Source organism: Saccopteryx bilineata, chromosome 6, assembly GCF_036850765.1.
Source record: "Saccopteryx bilineata isolate mSacBil1 chromosome 6, mSacBil1_pri_phased_curated, whole genome shotgun sequence".
In the NCBI taxonomy this organism is placed as follows: domain Eukaryota; kingdom Metazoa; phylum Chordata; class Mammalia; order Chiroptera; family Emballonuridae; genus Saccopteryx; species Saccopteryx bilineata.
The window spans coordinates 115473891-115494914 of record NC_089495.1 but is presented as its reverse complement, the minus strand read 5'-3'; positions in this window follow the sequence as shown (position 1 = coordinate 115494914).

Below are 21024 nucleotides of genomic sequence, written 5' to 3'. Positions count from 1 at the left end.
ACTGGGTGGTAGCACAATGGATAAAGTGTCAGCCTGGGATGCAGAGGAGCCAGGTTTGAAATCCCAAAGTCGTGGGCTTGAGCCTGGGCTCATCTGGCTTGAGTGTGAGGTTATGGCTTCGTGTGGGATCATAGACATGACCCCATGCTTGCTGGCTTGAAGCCCAAGGTCGCTGGCTTGAGCAAGGGGTCATTGGCTCTACTGGAGCCCCCTATCCCTTACCCCCTGTCAAGGCACATATGAAAAGCAATCAATGAACAGCTAAGGTGACACAACTGTGAGTTGATGTTTCTCATCTCTCTCCCTTCCTGTCTGTCTCTCTCTTGCCAAAAAAAAAAATTAGAAGAATGGAACATTTTAACCTATTAGAGACATTAAGGAACAACAGCCTGTCTGCTTGTTGTTTCTAGTAAACAAAACAGAAGGAAGCTGCCCTGTGGGCGGTCAGTGTTACACTGATGCTCCATTCCCTCTGCTCTGAGCAGGGGTTGTGCTGGGTGGCTGGCCACGAGGAAGGGGCACTGCAGAGAGGGAGCTGTTAGAGCAGGACAGGAATAGGCTCTCCTCTCAACCCAGTACTAACCAAATTAAAGTGTGTGCAAGAAGATTACACATACGCATTTGAATCTAGGGCACTTGAACTGGTGCACATTCTCATGACTCAAAGGATGGCGGAGATCCGCTCATTTGAGGAGAACTGGGACAACGGTCTCAAGTTGCCTTCCCAGAACTCAGTCCCCTTTTCTTCTGCAGCACCCAGCAGAAGTGATCCTGTTTCCCCTCCCTGGGAAACAGTTCCATAAAAGGCCTGTAAGGCACCGCCAATTCCAACTGAAGCTGACTCAGACTAAAGGAGGAAAGGAAAAGGGGATGCAGCTTCATTTCAGGTTTCTGAAAGTTATTTTCCAATGAGGGCAAAAGACACTGGAGACATCATGAGTGTCTGCCAAGTTCCCAAATAGATTATGAAGATGGAGTCAGATCACTTAATGACAAAGACTATTACACCCTGGTCAGAACCAACCCAGAGGACCTGGGAGGCCACTGGTGCCTGCTGCCTCTTCCCTTGGAGGTCAATCTAATCGCCATTGTTGAGGAGGTAGTTCTTTGTTTATCTATTCCTGGGCCTCTATTGTGATGTTTGCTAATGCAGGCTTTGAATTGGAGGCTCCGCACTGGGCCTCAAAGGTGGCCCTGGGTTCCAGAAACCTAGTGTTGCCCAGGCGTGGGGGTAGTGGGTGCTGTGCTCCTCTATCCCTCTGTAAGTGAACTGCCGGTTACCTTACGCAGTAGGAAGGCTGCTGCCCTGTGCCTGCATCGTTTGTGGTTAGGTAGCAGCTCAGGATTCCAAAAGATTTTGTTATCTACGCAATGAGGACCACCAGTCCACTTCCTCCTACTGTATTTATTACTGTATTTTTCTTTTTATCATTAAGATGCACGTTTTTTTCCAGTTTAAAAATCTCTGAAATTGAGACGGGTCATACAGTTGCTATGGTCATGTTTCATTCCCGCTCCCATTCTCTAAACAGGTGGGATCGGGTAGATGTGGTATCTTGGCCAGAAAAATTGGAACTCTGCCTCCAACCCTGAAGGCTACCAGTAAGGAAGGCCGACAGAATGAGAGGAAGGAGAAGTGTCCAGGGCTGAACAGGTTGTTTCCATGTCTTGGCCACTATGAACAATGCTGCAATTAACATGGGGCTGCATGTGTTACATATCAACGTTTTTGAGTTTGGGGGGTATATTCCCAGTAGAGGGATTGCTGGGTCATATGGTAGTTCTATTCTTAATTTTTTGAGGAACTACCATATGTTCTTCCATAATGGTTGTACTACTTTACATTCCCACCAGCAGTGAACGAGGATTCCTTTTTCTCCACAGCCTCTCCAACACTTGTTATTACCTGTCTTGTTGATAATAGCTAATTTAACAGGTGTGAGGTGGTATCTCTTTGCAATTTTAATTTGCATTTCTTTAATAGCTAGTGAAAATGAGCATCTTTTCATATATCAGCCATTCATATTTCTTCCTGGGAGAAGTGTCTATTCATGTCCTCTTCCGATTTTTTTATTGGATTGTTTGCTTGTTTGTTGTTGAGCTTTGGGAGTTCTTTGTATATTTTGGATATTAGGCCCTTATCTGTGCTGTTGTTTGAAAATATCATTTCCCATTTAGTTGGCTGTCTGTTTTGTTGTCAGTTTCTTTTGCTGTGCAGAAGCTTCTTAGTCGGATGTAGTTCAATTCATTTATCTTTGCCTTCATTTCCCTTGCTTTTGGAGTCAAATTTATAAAATGTTCTCTACGGTGAAGGTCTATGAGTTTAGTACCTATGTTTTCTTCTATGTAATTTATTGTTTCAGATCTTATATTTGGGTCTTTGATCCATTTTGAATTAATTTTAATACAAGGGAACAAACTGTAGTCGAGTTTCATTGTTTTGCATGTGGCTTTCCAGTTTTCCCAGCACCATTTATTAAAGAGGCTTTCTTTTCTCCATTGTGTGTTTTTGGCTCCTTTATCAAAGATGATTTGACCATATATATGTGGTTTTATTTCTGGGATCTCTATTCTGTTCCATTGGTCTGAGTGTCTATATTTCTGCCAATACCATGCTGTTTTGATTATTGTGGCTCTATACTATAATTTGAGTATTATAATTCCCCCAGCTTTATTATTTTTGCTTAGGATTACTTTGGTTATTCAGTGTTCCTTATAGTTACATATAAACCTGATGATTTTTTGTTTCATTTCTTTGAAAAATGACATTAAAATTTTGATGGGAATTGCATTAAATTTGTATATTGCTTTGGGTAATATGGTCCTTTTGACTCTATTTATTCTTCCTATCCAAGAAAAAGGAATATTTTTCCATTTCATTGTATCCTTTTTTTATTTTCCTTAACAATGCTTTGTAGTTTTCATTATATAGGTCCTTTACATTCTTTGTTTTGTTTATTCCTAGGTATTTTATTTTATTTTTTGTTGCAACTGTAAAAGGGATTATTTTTTTTTTTTAGTTTATTTTCTCAAGTTTCATTGTTGGCATATAGGAAGGCAATAGACTTCTGTATATTAATTTTGTATCCTGTGACCTTACTCTATTGGTTTATTGTTTTTAATAGTCTTTTTGTGGAGTCTTTGGGGTTTTCAATGTATAGGATCATATCATCTACAAAAAGTGAAAACTTTATTTCTTCTTTCCCAATGTGAATGCTTTTTATTTCTTTCTCTTATCTTATTGCTCTGGCTAGAACTTCCAGCACTATGTTGAATAAGAGTGGAAAGAGTGGGTCGCCTTGTCTTGTTTCTTATTTTAGAGGAAAAGTTTTTAGTTTTTTTCCATTTAATATGATGTTAGCTGATGGTTTGTCATAAATGGCCTTTATTATATTGAGATAGTTTTCTTCCATACCCATTTTGTTGAGTGTTTTAAAATGGTGTTTTATTTTATCAAATGCCTTTTCTTCATCTATTGATAGGATCATATGGTTTTTGTTCTTTGTTTTGTTGATATGGTGTATTACGTTAACTGTTTTACATATGTTGAACCATACTTGTGATTCTGGGATGAATCCCACTTGATCATGATGAATTATTATTTTAATGTGTTGTTGTATTCAATTAGTATTTTGTTTAGTATTTTAGCATCTGTATTCATTAGAGCTATAGGTCTGTTGTTTTCTTTCTTTGTGTTGTCCTTGCCAGGTTTTGGTATTAGGGTTATATTGGCCTCATAAAATGTTTGGAAGTATTGCTTCTTCTTCAATTTTTTGGAAGACTTTGAGTAGAATAGGAACCAAGTCTTTTTTGAATTTTTGTTAGAATTCACTAGTATAGCCATCTGGCCTTGAACTTTTACTTTTTGGGAGGCTTTTGATATTTGTTTCTATTTTCTCCCTGCTTATGGGTCTGTTTAGGCTTTCTACTTCTTCATGACTTAGTCTAGGAAGATTGTATTGTTCTAGGAATTTACCCATTTCTTCTAGATTGTTAAATTTTGTGGCATATAGTTTTTCATAGTATTCTACAATAATTCTTTGTATATCTATGATATCTGTGGTGATTTCTCCTCTTTCATTTTGGATTTTGTTTATATGAGTCTTTTCTCTTTTTTCCTTAGTGAGTCTTGCCAAGGGATTGTCAGTTTTGTTGATCTTTTCAAAGAACCAGCTCCTTGTTTTATTAATTTTTTCTATAGTTTTTCTGTTCTCTATTTCATTTATTTCTGCCCTAATTTTTATTATTTCCTTTCTTCGGCTGGTTTGGGTTGCCTTTGTTCTTCTTTTTCTACTTCCTTAAGATGTGAAGTTAAATTGTTTACTTGAGCTTTCTCTTGTTTGTTCATATAGGACTGTACTGATATAAACTTCCCTCTTATTACTGCTTTTGCTGCATCCCAGAGATTCTGATATGTCGTATTGTCATTTTCATTTGTCTGTATGTATCTTTTGATCTCTGCCTTTATTTCTTCTTTGACCCACTCATTTTTCAGAAGTATGTTGTTTAAATTCCACAGTTTTGTGGGTTTGTTTATTTATTTATTTTTTTGAAGTTGAATTCTAGTTTCAAAGCTTTATGGTCAGAGAATATGCTTGGTATAATTTCAATCTTTCTGAATTTGTTGATGTTAGTTTTGTGGCCCAACATATGGTCAATTCTTGAGAATGTTCCATGTACACTAGAGAAAAATGTATACTCTGGCACTTTGGGATGAAATGTCCTATAGATGTCTATCATATCCAATTGTTCTAGTGTTTCATTTAAGGCTAATATTTTTTTATTGATTTTCTGTTTGGATGAATGATCTAGAGCCATCAGCAATGTATTGAGGTCTCCAAGTATGATTGTATTTTTGTCGGTTTTTATTTTTAGGTCAGTTAGTAGTTGTCTTATATATTTTGGTGCTCCTTGGTTTGGTACATATATATTAAGAAGTGTTATGTCTTCTTGATTCAATGTTCCTTTATCATTATGAAATGACCCATCTTTGTCTCTGATTACATTTACTGTCTTGTAGTCAGCATTGTTAGATATGAGTATGTCTATACCTGCTTTTTTGGGAGGATGTTATTTGCTTGGAGAATTGTTTTCCAACCTTTCACTTTGAAATTGTTTTTATCCTTGTAGCTTAGATGTGTTTCTTGAATGCAGCAAGAAACACATCTTGGATTTTCTTTTTTAATCTATTCTGCTACTCTGTGTCTTTTTATTGGTTAGTTCAATCTATTTACATTTAGTGTAATTATTGACACTTGAGGGTTTTCTATTACCATTTCATATATTGCTTTCTGATAGTTTTGTATCTTGTTTGCTTCTCTTTTGTTTTTCTATCATTTGTTTTTGTTCGGTTGTATTTCATACATCTTTCCTCTGTTTCTTTTTTTTTTTAAGCCATGTGTTTCTGTGGTGATTTTTTCAGGGGTGATTACCATTAAGTAATAGAAAGTATACATATTATGTTCATTGTAGTACATTATCTCATGAGTGCTTCTGCACTCTATCTTCCTTTGCTACTGTTAGTCTTTGTCCTCTCCCTTTTTTTGTTTTTGTTGTCACAGATTAAACTTGTTTTTTGTTTTTCGGGTTTTTTTGTATTTTTCTGAAGTTGGAAATGGGGAGGCAGTCAGACAGACTCCCGCATGCACCCGACTGGGATCCACCTGGCATGCCCACAGGGGGCGATGCTCTACCCATCTGGGCATTGCTCTGTTGCAACCAGAGCCATTCTAGCGCTTGAGGCAGAGGCCAAGAAGCCATCCTCAGCGCCGGGGCCAACTTTGCTCCAATAGAGCCTTGGTTGTGGGAGGGGAAGAGAGAGACAGAAAGGAAGGAGGAGGGGAGGGGTGGAGAAGCAGATGGGTGCTTCTCCTGTGTTCCCTGGCTGGGAATCGAACCCAGGACTCCTGCACACCAGGCTGACACTCTACCACTGAGTCAACCAGCCAGGGCTGATTAATCTTGTTTTTATTGTGATCTTGATGGAGCTTTTACTTGTAGTTTTGTTTTGTTTTATTTTTTGTATCCAGTCAGATGACCCTCTTTAGTATTTCCTTAGTGGGGGTTTTCTGGTGATAAATTTTCTCATCTTTTCTATATCTGTGAATGTTTTTATTTCCCTTTCATATTTAAAAGATAACTTTAATGGATATAGTATTCTTGTCTCTTTCTGTACTTTAAATATTGGGGTCCACTCTTTTCTGGCTTGTAGCGTTTCTGCTGAGAAATTTGATTATAACCTAATGGACGTTTTTTTTTTATATATGTTCTATTCTTTTCTTCCCTGCCTGCCTTGAGTATTTTTTCTTTGTCATTAGTTTGTGATAATTTCATTATGATGTGCCTTGAAGTAGGTCTGTTTGGGTTAAGGTAACTCGGTGTTCTGTTTGCTTCTTGGACTCAAGGCTCTACTTTTTTCCACAGTTTTGGGAAGTGCTTATTGATTATTTTTTTGAATATGTTCTTCATTTCATTTTCTCTCTCTTCTCATTCTGATATACCCATTATTCTTATGTTGCTTTTTCTTATGGAGTCAGACAATCCCTGTAGGGCTTTCTCATTTTTTTTAATTTGTGAGTCTCTCTCCTCTTCTTTCTGTAGTTTCTCTAGTTGCCTGTCTTCTATGTCACTAATTCTCTCTTCTATCTGGCCTGTTCTGTTAGCTAAGTTTGTTAACTCATTTTTCAGTTTGTGTATTCAGTTTTTCATATCTGTTTGATTCCTTTTTATAGTTTCAATTTCCTTAGTGATGTATTCTTTTAGTTCATTGAATTATTTTTTGAGCTCTCTAAATTGCCTTTCTGTGCTTTTTTGTATTTCTCTGAGTAATTTTAGGACTCCAATTTTTAATTCTCTGTCATTTTTAAATTAATTTTAATGGGGTGACATTGATAAATCAGGGTACATATGTTCAGAGAAAACATCTCTAGGTTATTCTGACATTTGATTATGCTGCATTCCCATCACGCTAAGTCCAATTGTCTTCCGTCACCTTCTAACTGGTTTTCTTTGTGCCCCTTTCCTCCCCCAAACCCCTCCCTCTCCTCCCCCTCATCTCATAACTCCTATACTCTTGTCCATGTCTCGAGTCTCATTTCTATGTCCCACCTATGTATGGAATCATATAGTTCTTAGTTTTTTCTGACTACTTATTTCTCTCAGTATAATCTTATCAAGGTCCATCCATGTTGCTGTAAATGATCCGATGTCATCATTTCTTATGGCTGAGTAGTTTTCCATAGTTTATATGTACCAAACCTTTTTAATCTACTCATCCACTAACGGACACTTGGACTGTTTCAAGATCTTCACTGTTTTGAACAATGCTGCCATAAACATGGGGGTGCATTTCTTCTTTTCATACAGTGCTATGGTGTTCTTGGGGTATATTCCTAACAGTGGTATAGCTGGGTCAAAAGGCAGTTCGATTTTTAATTTAATGAGGAAGCTCCATACTGTTTTCCACAGTGGTTGTACCAGTCTGCATTCCCACCAGCAGTGCAGGAGGCTTCCCTTTTCTCCACATCCTCACCAGCACTTATTCTGTGTTGTTTTGTTGATGAGCGCCATTCTGACTGGTGTGAGGTGATATCTCATTGTGGTTTTAATTTGCATTTCTCTAATGATTAGTGATGTTGAGCATTTTTTCATATGCCTATTGGCCATCTGTATTTCCTCTTTGGAGAAGTGTCTATTCATTTCTTTAGCCCATTTACCCTGTTTTTTCTTCTTTGGTATTACTTGACATCTCAAATTTTGGCACATCTAGGGAGACTAATGTAATAGCTGAAAAGATGTTGGGTGCTGCCTTTAGGGCCTCCTGAGCAGGGAACCAGAAGCAACCCTGACCTAGCCATCCTCCAGGACTGCCCCTCAGCTGGTCCCTGGAGATGTGCTGAAGTGAGGAGACCCCACTGTACAATACCAGCCTACATGGGCTGTACAGGGAAGAACCACTCACTGGGGGACGATCGACATCACACATCACTCAATATAGAAATGCAACCACTTTGTCTTCCTTTTCTGTGCTAACAAGTTAATAGGCACATTTTTACAAAATAAGCACACTTTCCCCCATTCTTAATAAACCATGATTCTTCCTGAACTATGACCATTATGTCAATGACACCCTCACTGATTCTTTTGGAATAACTTAGACCACAAACAGTTGTTCTTTCCACTTTGTGAGAGAGGACGGAGGCTGTGCTACATGTAGGCAGTGGCCCACTTGTTTTTATACATAATTGTAAAGAAATTGACAACATGTGTATTAGTCTGGTCTTTGCCCCTGGTCCTGACACCAAGCTCCTAAAATCTCTATAATTTCCTGAGTGGTAGGAAGAGCTTTTGTTCTAATGAGGTGACTCCTGGCTCCTGCATGGGGGCTAGTCACCAGAAAGCCTAAGCCATGATCAGAAGTGTGGAAATTTCAGCCCCATTGCCCATTCTCTGGAGAGGGCAGAAGGATTGGAAACAGAGTTAATAACTGACCATACCTATAAAATGGAGCATCCCTAAAATTCCCCAAAGTGTGGAGTTCAGAAGGCTTTCAGGTGGTAAACACACCTACATATGGGGAAGATAATGCTCCCCATCTCCAGGGGAACAGAAACTCCTGTACATGAGACCCTTCCCAACCTGGCCCAACATAGCTATTCATCTGCTTGCTCCTCTGTATCCTTTATCATATTGTTTATTTTTTAATAAACTGGTAAATGTTAATACATTGCTCACAAAAATTAAGGGATCAAGGAACATGCAGATACTCTAGTACTTTCAGCCTTTTGTATAGTACATTTTCACCAATGAAATAAAAGTTGGTTTTGCACCTCATTTGCATAATCAAACAACTTTCTTTGACTTGTTTGCTTTTCTGATGTTCTTGTTTGATAAAAAAAAATCAAATGCTGCTTTTTTTTATCACTTCATATTCATTTTGAAATATCCCCTAATTTTTGTGAGCAGTATATTTCCCTGAGTTGTGTTCTAGCAAATTATGAAATCCAAGGAGGGGTCCTTGGGAACCCCTGATTTATAGCCACACTGGACAGAAATTGTGGATAATCTGGGGACCTGCAATATGCAATTGGCATCTGAAGTGGGATGAAGTCTTGTGGGACTGTCCTTAACTGCTGAGGTCTACCTAAGTCTAGAAAGTTGTAGTGTCAGAATGGCTTGGTGTAGGAAATTCCACACATGAGAATATTTGAGAAATGTAGTCATAAAGTAGAGAAAAAAACAGAGTTTTCTTCTAGATAGTAGAGAACAACATCACTGCAGGTACATGGATGATCCTCCTGCTCGGTTGGTTTTTCTCAGTCTTTTGCCATTTCCTCCCTCACCTCTGAATGCTGTGTTCTCCGTGGTTTGGTCCTTTGCATGTTGTCTATCTGTGCTCACTGCATTGTTCAATTGACCCATTCTCAGGGTTTTAAAAATCTTATATTGCCACCCAGATTTGTACCTTTAATATGAACCATTTCCCTGCCCCTCCGACATGTCCCGCTTCTTACTTTGCATGTCTCACGGGGATATAACCACACTGCTTCTTGGCTGATCTTGCTTTTCTCTTTATCTGTGTTTCATTTGTTCAAAACTGAGCAGTGAGAAAGCAAGCTTATTAAAATCTCAGTTAACCTATGTCAGTCCTATGCTCAAAATCCTCCAATAGTTTCTGATTTCATGCCAAGTAAAACCCAAAACCTTTTTCATGAGTTAGAGTCCTACACCATCTACTCCCTTTTCCCCCAATGGGCTCCTGACCTAGTCTCCTGCCAGCCTCTCCCTCTCCCTCTATTTTAGGCTACTGGCCTAGCCACCACCTCACTATTCTCACCTCAAGGCCTTTGCATTTGTTCTCTCTGCAGGCAATGCTCTTCCCTCATCTACCATGTTGGCTCTCTCTCTCTTTCTCTCTCTCTCTCTCTCTGTCATATTCCAAGTCTTTACTCAAATATCATCTTCTGAGAAAATAGAGATGAACCAAATGACAAGGGGTAAAGACTGATTATTCAAAGCTTGTTATAGAAAAGAAGTTAGCCACCATCACTTACATTTTTTTCAGAGACCCAAAGGCAGGAATAGAAGGGGAAGAATTTAGAGTGGAAAAGGGGAGGCTTCAAGTGTATTCTGATTGGAGGCTGTTGGTATAAGGATGGCAGAGGTGGGCTAATCATGTAATTGGTTAGGGGTGCATATTTGGCTTTCTCTATTTTGTCTTATGTTGGAAACAGGGGAAAAAATCAAGGAAGCTGTTGGTTATTAATCAAGCCCTGGCCATTTAAGGCCAGTTATTAAAGATGTTATTGTTTGGCTTCCTGGAGTGTTTGTTACTGGAGCTAAAGATCTGATTTGTTACAAGTCTGACTTTGAAGTAGCAGGCTGTCTTCCTTGGCTGGGTCATGGGCTGGGTCATGGGCTGGTTTTCTAGGCTGGTTGCTATAGGTTGTGGGTCAGAGTTCCATTTTTATCTACGGTCTGGTCATTGCTTTTATTTTCAGGGAAGCTTTCTCTAACAAGCACATCTGAAATGCTAACTCTTCCCATACTTCTCCTTTCTTATTTTTATTTGTATTATTATCTATATACCCAATATTTTGCTTATTTATCCTACTTATTATATGTCTCATCTACTGTAATGTAAACTACTTGAGAAAGGGACTTTTGGGTATCTTTCTTATTGTTATGCCTTAGAGCCTACACTACTATCAATACGGCCTCTAGTAAAAGTCAATGACTATTGTTGAATAAAATAATAAAATATTTATTAAGAACCTATTATTGAGGAAGAATTACATTAGTTAGTAACTTTACCATGAAGAAAACTGGCAGTCAGCAGCTTAACCAAGTGATCATGGTCAAATCACCAGTTTTAGATCATATTGATATAATGTGCTCTTTGATGTGATGAGATAGGTACATCCTTCCTTGGATTTCTCCTCCAAGACTCATCACCCCAACCTAATCATGAGAAAAAACAGCAGACAAACCCAAATCATAGGACGTTCTGCAAAATTTCTGGCTAGTATTCTTCAAAAGTGTCAAAGTCATAAAAGACAAAGAAAAACAGAGAAATTTATTACAGTTTTGGAGGAGACACTTAAATGCAATGTGGTGTCCTAGATTTGATACAGGAAAAGAAAATGAACAAAGAGTTTTCTCTGGAAAAACTGATAAAATCCAAAAAAAATCTACACTTCACTTAATAGTATTGCATCAATATTAATTTCTTACTATTGGTCCTTGTACCATAGTTACAGAAGTTGTCAGTGTTAGGAGGAGTTGGATGAATGGTGTACAGAAACTATATGTACTAGTTTTGCAAACTTCTTTAAATCTAAAATTATTTTAAAGTAAAAAGTTGTTTAAAAATATTCCAAAAAATGTTATATTAGGGATTAGTAGGAAGGGAGTACTCTAGAATCATTCTAAATGCATTTTTAAGCACCTAAATTGTGCTAAGTATTGCTGAAATGCTGGTGGTGATACAGAATCAAGTAAAATTGTACCCGTATACCTAAGGGCCTGGCTTATGGTCTCAGACAGAGATGTAGACTACATGTTAAAGCTGCTATGATTGACATCTGAGCAAGGAAAGGCAGAAAAATAAAGGGAGTTCAGTTGTAAGGTAAAAATTGAGTAAAAAGGGGATCGATGTCTGGAAAGTCTTCTCAGAGAAGCTAGGTCATAAGAGATGAGTATTTATCTCAAAGGGAGGAGTACAGGAGGAAAGATGTTTGGAAGGGACTGGAGGACAGTCCAGAAGCCCAGAATTAGGCAAAATGACTTCACCCAAGGTATGCATAAAAGTTAGTGCAGACTATCTAGGATATAGCAATGTCTTTCACCAAGCTATGCTGATTTCCCAGAAGTGCTCTATGTGTTGTTTGCTGCACAACTTTTAAGTTGATTTTTCATTTTCTATTACTTTAAGGAAATAAACCAATACATTTGGGTGTCATCTTTAAAAAGAGGCATGTCTGAAAGAATTGCAGTTACCTTTAAACTTTGAAGCGTTCCATTTGTAATTTAAAGCTAGCTCATAATTTAAAACCATATGGTGTTTAGATGATATTTAACTCTATTGACTAAGATTCCTAAAAACAGTTTATAAACCTCTCCTATGTCAATTTAAAAAAATGTGGTACTCCTTCCTGAGTGGCATTTTGAATGTGTAGAGTGACCACTGATTTTACTACCTATAGCTACTGAGATACCCAGAGATTATTTAGAAATGTAACAGGATAAAGACATTTTTACCAACTGACTTTATAAGTTCTATGCATGAATTTTTGGTTGTTATGGAATGCCAACTAGTGTATTGTTGATGAAACACAGAGTAGTCAATCTATATGTTTGCAAATACAGCAAAGGTTATATAAAAAAAAAATTCTGTCCAGCCATTCATTCATCCATCTAGCTAGCCATCTAGCCTGCCATCCAGCCAGCCAGCAATATTTATTGAGTACCTACTGAACCCCTAACACTACTAGAACCACAGTGTACCAGGGAAACTTGGTTCCTCCCTTCAACAAGCATATGGCCTCAAGGAGAATGTAGACAAGTGAAATAGGCAATTATATCCAGAGTGATAAGAACTCTGAGAGGGGTTGAGGCCAGTTGAGCTGTAGCCTCTGTTGAACAGGAGAGTGGAAGGTTGGTCACAAGTTCACAAGTCGTGCTACTGTTTTCTGGACCTCGGCAAGGACAGTGGGGGGAAGGGAAACATTTATACCAAGTGTCAGAGAAGCCCTTTCCTCCCTGTTGCCTCACAGATATGAAATACTCCAACAGTGTGTGCATAGTAGTCCCCTAATGGCATCAGAACTTCTTGCTTTATTAGGTTTGGAGCCACTGGAGCACTAAAGGAACAATTCTGGTGACAAAAATGGAAAATTAAAGGAATATCTCTTTCAATTGCCTGGTGAATTTCCTTGTTTTCTTCTCTCCCTGTCTCTCCCCTGTAATATTTGAGTCATCTGGTCTCTGAACACTGAAAAGGCCTGGGGGGGGGGGAGTTCTTAACCTGTCTCATTTGCATCACTTTATTCCTCTAAAAATTATTTCCTTTGTCAATAGTATTCCAAGTGCTGGCCCTGGCCAGTTGGCTCAGAGGTAGAGCATCAGCCGGGCCTGTGGATGTCCCAGGTTCGATTCTGGTCAGAGTACACAGGAGAAAAACGCTCATCTTTTTCTCCATCCCTCCCCCTCTTCCTTCTCTCTCTCCCTCTATCTCTTCCCCTCCTGCAACCATGGCTCAGTTGGAGCAAGTTTCCCAGGCATTGAGAATGGCTCCATGGCCTCCCCTCGGTGCTAAAATAGCTCAGTTGCCAAGCAGTGGAGCAACAGCCCCAGATGGGCAAAGCATCATCTGGAGGGGACTTGCAAGGTAAATCCCAGTCAGGGCACATGCGAGAGTCTGTCTCTGCCTACCTGTTTATCACTTTAAAAAATTAATTATATATAATAATTTTTATACAATTATATATAATTTAATAATTTTATATAATATATATAATTAATTAATTGTATATATATACACACACACACACACCAAGTGCTGCAGTGATGTCTGTAACTGATCAGCAAGCAGAACTAGCCCTGCTTTACTAGCACCTTCCCATCTTCTCCAGCTCAACTATTTCAAATTGCACATCTTTCCATTTCTGGCCTTCAGTCCTGATGTTTTACCACAAATTGACACCAGCTGGAAATGAGGTTCAAATCATTTGGCATTGGCCCGCCAGTTCTAAAAGTCTTTTAAGGAATTAGTTGCAGTTCAATATCTATCAACTGTCACCCACCCTCAATAATTCCTTCTTCGCCATCGGAGCTCCAACAAATAGTGTTTTTCTCTTTGACTAGATGAGCTCAGAAATCCAATCTAGTGCAGCTCCTGATGCATTTGAAAATAGAAAACAGGAGTCAGAGACAGAACACTCAGTGACTTCAAGTTCCTGATTATTATTATTATTGTTACTATAACAATTATGTTTATAAACATCAATGACTTATTATACTTGTTGAGCAGTGCCAGACCTAGCATGCTATTTTTACAGTTTTTGAGGTATAATCAACATACAATAAACTACACGTATTTGAAGTATACAGTTTGATATTTGATATGCACATATACACGTGAAACCATCACATAGTCAAGATAATGAACATATCCATCACCCTCAAATTCCCTATTCCTCTTTGTTTCCCACAAAATGTGATAAAATATAGATTTCCATGGAAGTAAAAAATGAGACAGAAGTAATTCTAACTACATTGCCATTGAAATAAAAAGAAACATCCTGCCATGAGTAACTTAGCATCACTCTAACAAGATGAAAGAATTGAACAGGGCCACAGAGGAGCACTATGTGACCCAGCCTTAACTCAACATCTAATTTAGGTCATCAGTGAGCTATTCTAATGTGTGTTGTCCTGATGAATGTTCCCCATCCCAATGCTTCCCCCTCTGCATATTCCCATAACATACCATTCTATTCTTACTCTTAGAATAAAATCACACCATTGTATTGCACAAGACTATTTGTTTTCTTTCTCCACTATGATGTTAAGAACAATCTTTATTCATCACTGTATCACTGATGTAATACCTAACACTTAACAGAACTCAACACATTCTTGTGAAAGTGGAAAATTAATGAGTTTTGCTTTCCTTGAAAGCAAATGAGTAGATGGCTTAGTTTAACCCTTTCCCTCAAAGTATATGACTGACTAGTGGTATGATACAGTAGCATCATCTTGGAATCTAAATGTAGCCTATTTCACCAATCAGGAGGGCTCTAATCACATCTTACCAAACTATGTCATCTGGGAAATTATTTTTATGGTGATATCTTTGCTGAACTATGTCCGGTTTACTGATGAAAAAAAAATTGGAGGAAGAACAGACAAAAGGTGAGTTTCTTTTTTATATACAATTAATTGTACAGTAAAGCAATTCATTTATCTAGCCAAACATTCTAAGCATGGCCTACATGGGTTTTGGAAAATTTGTTTTTTTCTTAAAATAGTGTTTTTCAACTTCTGGTCTGCCAGAAATTTTATATGGGTCTGTAAAAGAGTTAATCACTTTGATGTTGTATGAAGATTATAGACCCAATGATCTTAGTCAAATTCACTTCTGCTAAGGCTGATTTCTGCCTTAACAGTCCCAGAAATAATTCTCCTATTTGTACTGGTCCCCAAGTGTAAGAATGTTGAAAACAACTGCTTTAGAAATCATTGTAAAAGACAAAAGCATTGTTTCTGAGGTTTATAAAATCTCAACAGTCGTTAGAAATTCATTTATCACTTTAATGCAGGCAGATAAACAAGGTTGTTGAGCAAAGACACTCCATTATGCTTCAGCAGAGTCATATTTTAATTTTGGCTTTGGCTTTGCTTGAGGATTCTGTACTAATGGAAAAATTGATCTCATTTCCAAAATTGCATTTCAGCATTCTCCTAAAATTCAAATTCCTCTTTAGCTTTTGCTTTTGTTTCTAAGAATGGTGAACTACATCTTCCCTGTGGTTACATTTAAATATCACAGCCCGTTGAGTTCTTTTTCCTGACTACCATACTGCTCACACTCTACAGCAAATAGCTATAAACTGACCTTCTGAGCACCCCAAATGCTCAGTGTAAAGACTAGAACAGACCTTATCAGAGTGTGTTGCAATTGTCATTATGTCTGAAGAACTCAACTGGAAGATCTATGAGTTTTATTCAACCTACATAGACTTTTCATAAATTTGCATAGATAAGATTAACTCACAAGAATACGAATTACTGCCTTAAAGTCAAGCAATGAATTCAATAGCCTAAAAATTTTTTTAAATAGTTTCTACATATTCCTTTTTATTCACCAGGAGAATTCAATAGAATCCTATCTAGCACTCATTTAGAATTTCTACTAACCATGACAATTGTGTATTAGACAATTTTCCTCATAAATGCATTTGTTCTGAAGTCTTACTTTAACACACTTTTGAAAGTGACTAATATAAATAGACCTGGTTTCAAGAAATTTGAAATGTAGTGGAGAAATGCACAAAAAGCAACTGCAATGCAAACCATTTATTACAAGTAGAAATTTGTGCACAGGGCACTCCTGAAGCCTGCGGGACAAAAACAGAAAGCTCACTAACTGTGAGCAAGCAGAGATAATGGCCAAGAAAACCATCTGAGGAGGCCATGCTTGAGCTGAATCTAAAGCTGAGTGTGGGTTTTCCTTTGGGATGTAAAGGGAAGGGGAACCCAGACAAAGTCTGCAGCACAGAAGTCTTAGACAGCAGAGCGTACTTTGAAAACAGGCAAGATGCATGTCAGGGTGAGGGAGGAAGGGCTCAAAAGGCTGACTGAAAATGTTTGAAAAATAACAAACTACAGCTATAGCTCCTTTATCAGCTCCCTGAAATAACTTGCAGCACCAGCAAAGAAAATGAGTTATGTACATAGTCAAGGAGAGACAGTCCCAACCTCATACTCTCTCCCCTCCCAGAGACTCAAAACTCATGTAGGTCTACACACCAAGGTGTCAAAGAAATCAGGCACATTTCATAAAAGCAAAAACTGCAAAGAAAAAACAACTTCAGGGAGCTCATGCTTCATTGCCTTTTCTGGGTCACGTTGCTCCACCAGCTACAATAATGCCCCCTTCCTCCAGCACTTGTCAGAGTGTCTTTATCCTCTTGATTCCTGCAATGGATTTTTGGTGCGTTGGCCGGGAAGCGAGGAGACATGATGCCTGCAATTAGCAGACTGTGGGCACCTCCATTGGGGAGCCCCCAAGCCACCCTGCAGACACTGCCTGATGAGCACATGCCGGGGATTTCCCCGTGTGGACTCCTCCATAGGGTAGATTGGGGGTCCCCTCCCTCAGTCCCAGCAAGGATCAGACAACAGAGGAATGGGAAAACAGGTGCATCTGAGGCACAGTAAGGCATACCAGGCAAGGCAGCTAGCTGAGGTCCTGCCCCATTGGGAAGAAGGGAGGCCTGATCACCCTCCAGAGTAGTAATGGTCACCACCCCATGGGTTAGGTGTGGTGACTGATCAGTCTCCACAGAACAGGTTAGGAGAGGTGGCTCGTCACCCTCCAGGGATTAAGAGTGGTGAGTCGTCACCCTCCCCAGGTGCTGGCAGGTCATGTGAAAGAGAGCGAGTGCGGAGTGAATGAGATGGACATTGAGGGGTTCCAACTCCTTCCCACAGGGCCGAAGCAAGTGTTGAGTCCCAAACTGTGGTTCCATAGGGTGCCTTGTAGGCAGACTTGCGTGCTGACCATTTATATCAGCCTGCCAAAAGCCAAGAGGGTCCAATAGCTCCATGAGGGGAGCAGCTGGTGACAGATGAAGCAAAGTGGCACCCCCTCCAAATTTCCCCTACTTTTCCCCATTTCCTTCATGTGGTGTGGTATAGCCATGGGAGGTATAGCGAGGTCACAGGAAAAAGCCACTGCCCTGACCACAATGACCAAGAATTTTAAGGAAGGGCTCTCAGGGGATTACAAAGTCACCGTGTCCCCAGGGAAATTGAGAGAACCTTGTGTGAACTAAAATGGCCCACATTTAGGGTTGGTTGGCTGGCAGAATGAAGCCTGGACAGGTCCATTGTGCAGGAAGTGTGGTAGGTAGTCACTGGGAATCCAGGTCACCCTGACCAGTTTCTTTATATAAATACTTGGCTTACTCTAGTTTTGCACCCTTCCCCTTGGCTTTGAGGCCTGGCATTCACTGTACTAACAGCAAAAGCAGGGAAATGTTCCACCCAACCCAAGCAGCTGCCACCACTGCTACCAGAAATCTTAGCCTCTAACAAGGAACAAGAACCTTGGCCCCACTTCCCTACATACTGGCAAGGCCCTTTCATACCTGGCCCCTTATCCAACCCAGAGTCTGCCACAGACCCAGGCCCGTCATCCCTAGGCCTATTGATCTCCAGCATAATCTCGCTCGAGCTGGAGACACCTTCCACTGCCCTGTCAGAGCCAGGTCCAGGCTTTCCTCCCCTGGCTTGGAGGTTATGCTCAAGGACAGTGCCCAGTGTGCAGATGCCTCTGAGAGAAATAAGAAACGCAATAATACATGGAAAGGAGCACTTGGTAGAAAGGCAAGTGCTAGTGTACCAGCCTTTTAACACCACAGACCTCAATTTGAAACACCATATTCCCTCTTATACAGAAAAGCCTCAGGCCTTGACAGATCTCATGCAACCCATATTTCAAACTCACAATCCTACATGGGTGGATTGCCATTAATTACTCCTTGCTCCGTTCAACATAGAGGAGAGGTGCCAATTAATCCAGGTGGCAACTAAGTGGCTAGGGGAGAATGCCCCTGAGAAACATCAGAATCCCTGGGAATATGCACAGGCCCACTTGCCAGAAGATCCTAAGTGGGACCCAAATGATGAGGAGGGCCTGTGGCAGCTCAAAAAATACAGGGAGTCCCTCCTTCAAGGTCTACCAAAGGGAAGCCAGAGAGCCACTAGCATTAACAAAGTGGCCAAGACTTTGCAAAGGAAAGATGAGAGTCCACGTGATTTTTACAAAAGGTTATGCAAGGCCTACAGAATTTTACTCCTTTTTATACAGAAAGTCCAGAGAACCAAATTATAGTTAATATGGCTTTTGTCAGCCAGAATGCAGAAGACATTAAAAAAATAAAAAGCTCCAAAAGCTTGAAGACTTTGCAGGAATGAATAAATCCCAGCTTCTGGAAGTAGCCAATAAGATTTATGTTAACAGAAAGGCTAAAAGCAGAAAAGAAGAGGATCATCAAATAAAAAAGAAGGCTGACCTCATAGCTGCTACCCTCAGCAAGGGGGGTAAAGGAAATCCCCCCATTTCAATGTGGGGTAAAAAGCAGGCGGGGGAAAGGAAAGGCAGGCAGGCAGGCACCCCTTTGCAATGTGACCAGTGTGCTCTCTGTTGGGAATTTGGTCATTGAAAGAATGAGCGCCCCAACCGGAACAAGGAGATTCTCTGTTTGACTGAGGTCAACCGGACTCAGGAGCCCCCATGAGTCTATGGTTTGTATGATGGTAAGGGGCCAGCAGATAGACTTCCTAATTGATATGGGGACTGAGTACTCAGTAGTGACTCGGCCTGTAGCACCACTCTCCTCCCATAAAGTGGACATTATAGGGGCCACTGGAACACAGGCCGAACAGGCATTCTGCCAGCCCCACAAGTGCATCTTAGGAGGTCATGAAGGAATGCACCGGTTCTTGTATACACTTAACTGCCCACTGCCCTTACTGGGACGTGACTTATTGAGCAAATTAAGGGCTACTATATCTTTTACTGACAATAGCCAGCTAGACTCACAGGTGCCACAGTCTAGGCCTGTTTTAACCCTAACTGTTCTCAGAGAGGAAGAGTAGAAGATTTTTGCCACTAAACCTGGAAAAATGTCCAGCCAAAAGGTGATGCACAGATGGCCCAGAGTCTGGGCTGAGAACTATCCTCCTGGGCTAGCAATAAACCAAGTGCCAGTATGGATAAAGTTAAAATCTGGGGCCCTACCTGTCAGCCAGAGACAGTGCCTGATTCCCTAAGAGGCCCTTGAAGGAATCCAGGCACATTTGCAGAATCTTAAGGAGCACGGCATTATCATCCCATGCCAGTTGCCTTGGGCCACTCCCCTGTTTCCTGTCAGGAAACCAGGCACCAATGACTACCAGCTGGTACAAGACCTGAGGGCAGTTAACCAGGCAGCAGTAACCCTGCATCTGATGGTACCACACCCCTACACCTTCCTAAGCCTCCTCCCTGCTCAAGCCTCCTGCTTCACTTGCTTGGATTTAAAAGATGCCTTCTTCAGTATAAGACTAGCTCTGGAGAGCCATGAGCTTTTTGCCTTCCAGTGGGAGGACTCACCTATAGGAGCAAAGGTACAGCACACCTGGACCTGCCTTACACAAGGGTTCAAGAACTCTTCTACCATCTTTGGAGAGGCCCTTGCTCATGACCTCCAGCAGTTTCCTGCACAGGACATTGGGATCATTCTACTTCAGTATATAGATAACTTGTTGCTAGGGCATGGACTCTCCAAGGATGTGCCCAAGGGTCAGATGAGCTCTTACATCATTTAGAAAATAAATGAATATAAGGTCTTCAGGGAAAAGGCCCAGACCTGTCAGAAGCAAGTAAAGTAGTACTTGGGATTCACTCTCTGGCAGGGGGAGAGGAGGCTAGGGGTGGAGCGGAAGCAAGTCATTCAAAATATCCCTGTCCCTACCACTAGGAGACAGATCAGGTGCAGCAGGATTCTGCTGTTTATGGATCCCCAACATTGCAGTACTGGAAAAAAACCCTCTATGGGGTCACAAAGGGGGGGGGGGAAGGAACCCATGGAGTGGGGGCCTGATCAAGATGGTACTTTTCAGATTTTCAAAAAGGAATTGCAGATTGCGCCAACACTAGGCCTTCCTGGGCTAGCAAAACTCTTTGTGCTGCATGTACCAGAAAAAAGCAAGATGGCAGTAAGTGCGTTAACCCAGAGATAGAGCTGCACAGGCAGTTAGAGGTTCTAGGCAGGGTAGCTGCTATTATCTCCTATTGGGTATTAGAAAGGGCTCCAATCAGTCTGTTTGCTCTTATTCATCCTTTTCCCCCAGGTGGTCAAGTATGGGTCAAGGATTGGAATCCAACTCCCCTCTGGCCCTTCATCATAATCCTGACCACACCTACAGCTGCCAAGATCAAAGACAAAACTGCCTGGATTCACCACAGCCGGCTGAAGCCTGCAGCCCCTACAGAGACACCCTCATAGAGAGCACAGATGGACCCCACCAACCATTATAAGCTGACATAAAAAAAGATGGCATGCCCTGCTCCAGCCACAAACTGGGAGCTGACTGGTCAATGCACTGCCAAAACCTGAGGAACCTCATCATAGGGCTCCTTATAATTGGACTGTGGAGAAGGAGAGAAATCAGGGCAGAGGACTGTGAATTATACATCCATGTCACCAAAAAGGGCCAGAGAGTTTTCACCACGCTGCTATTCTACAGTTCCTA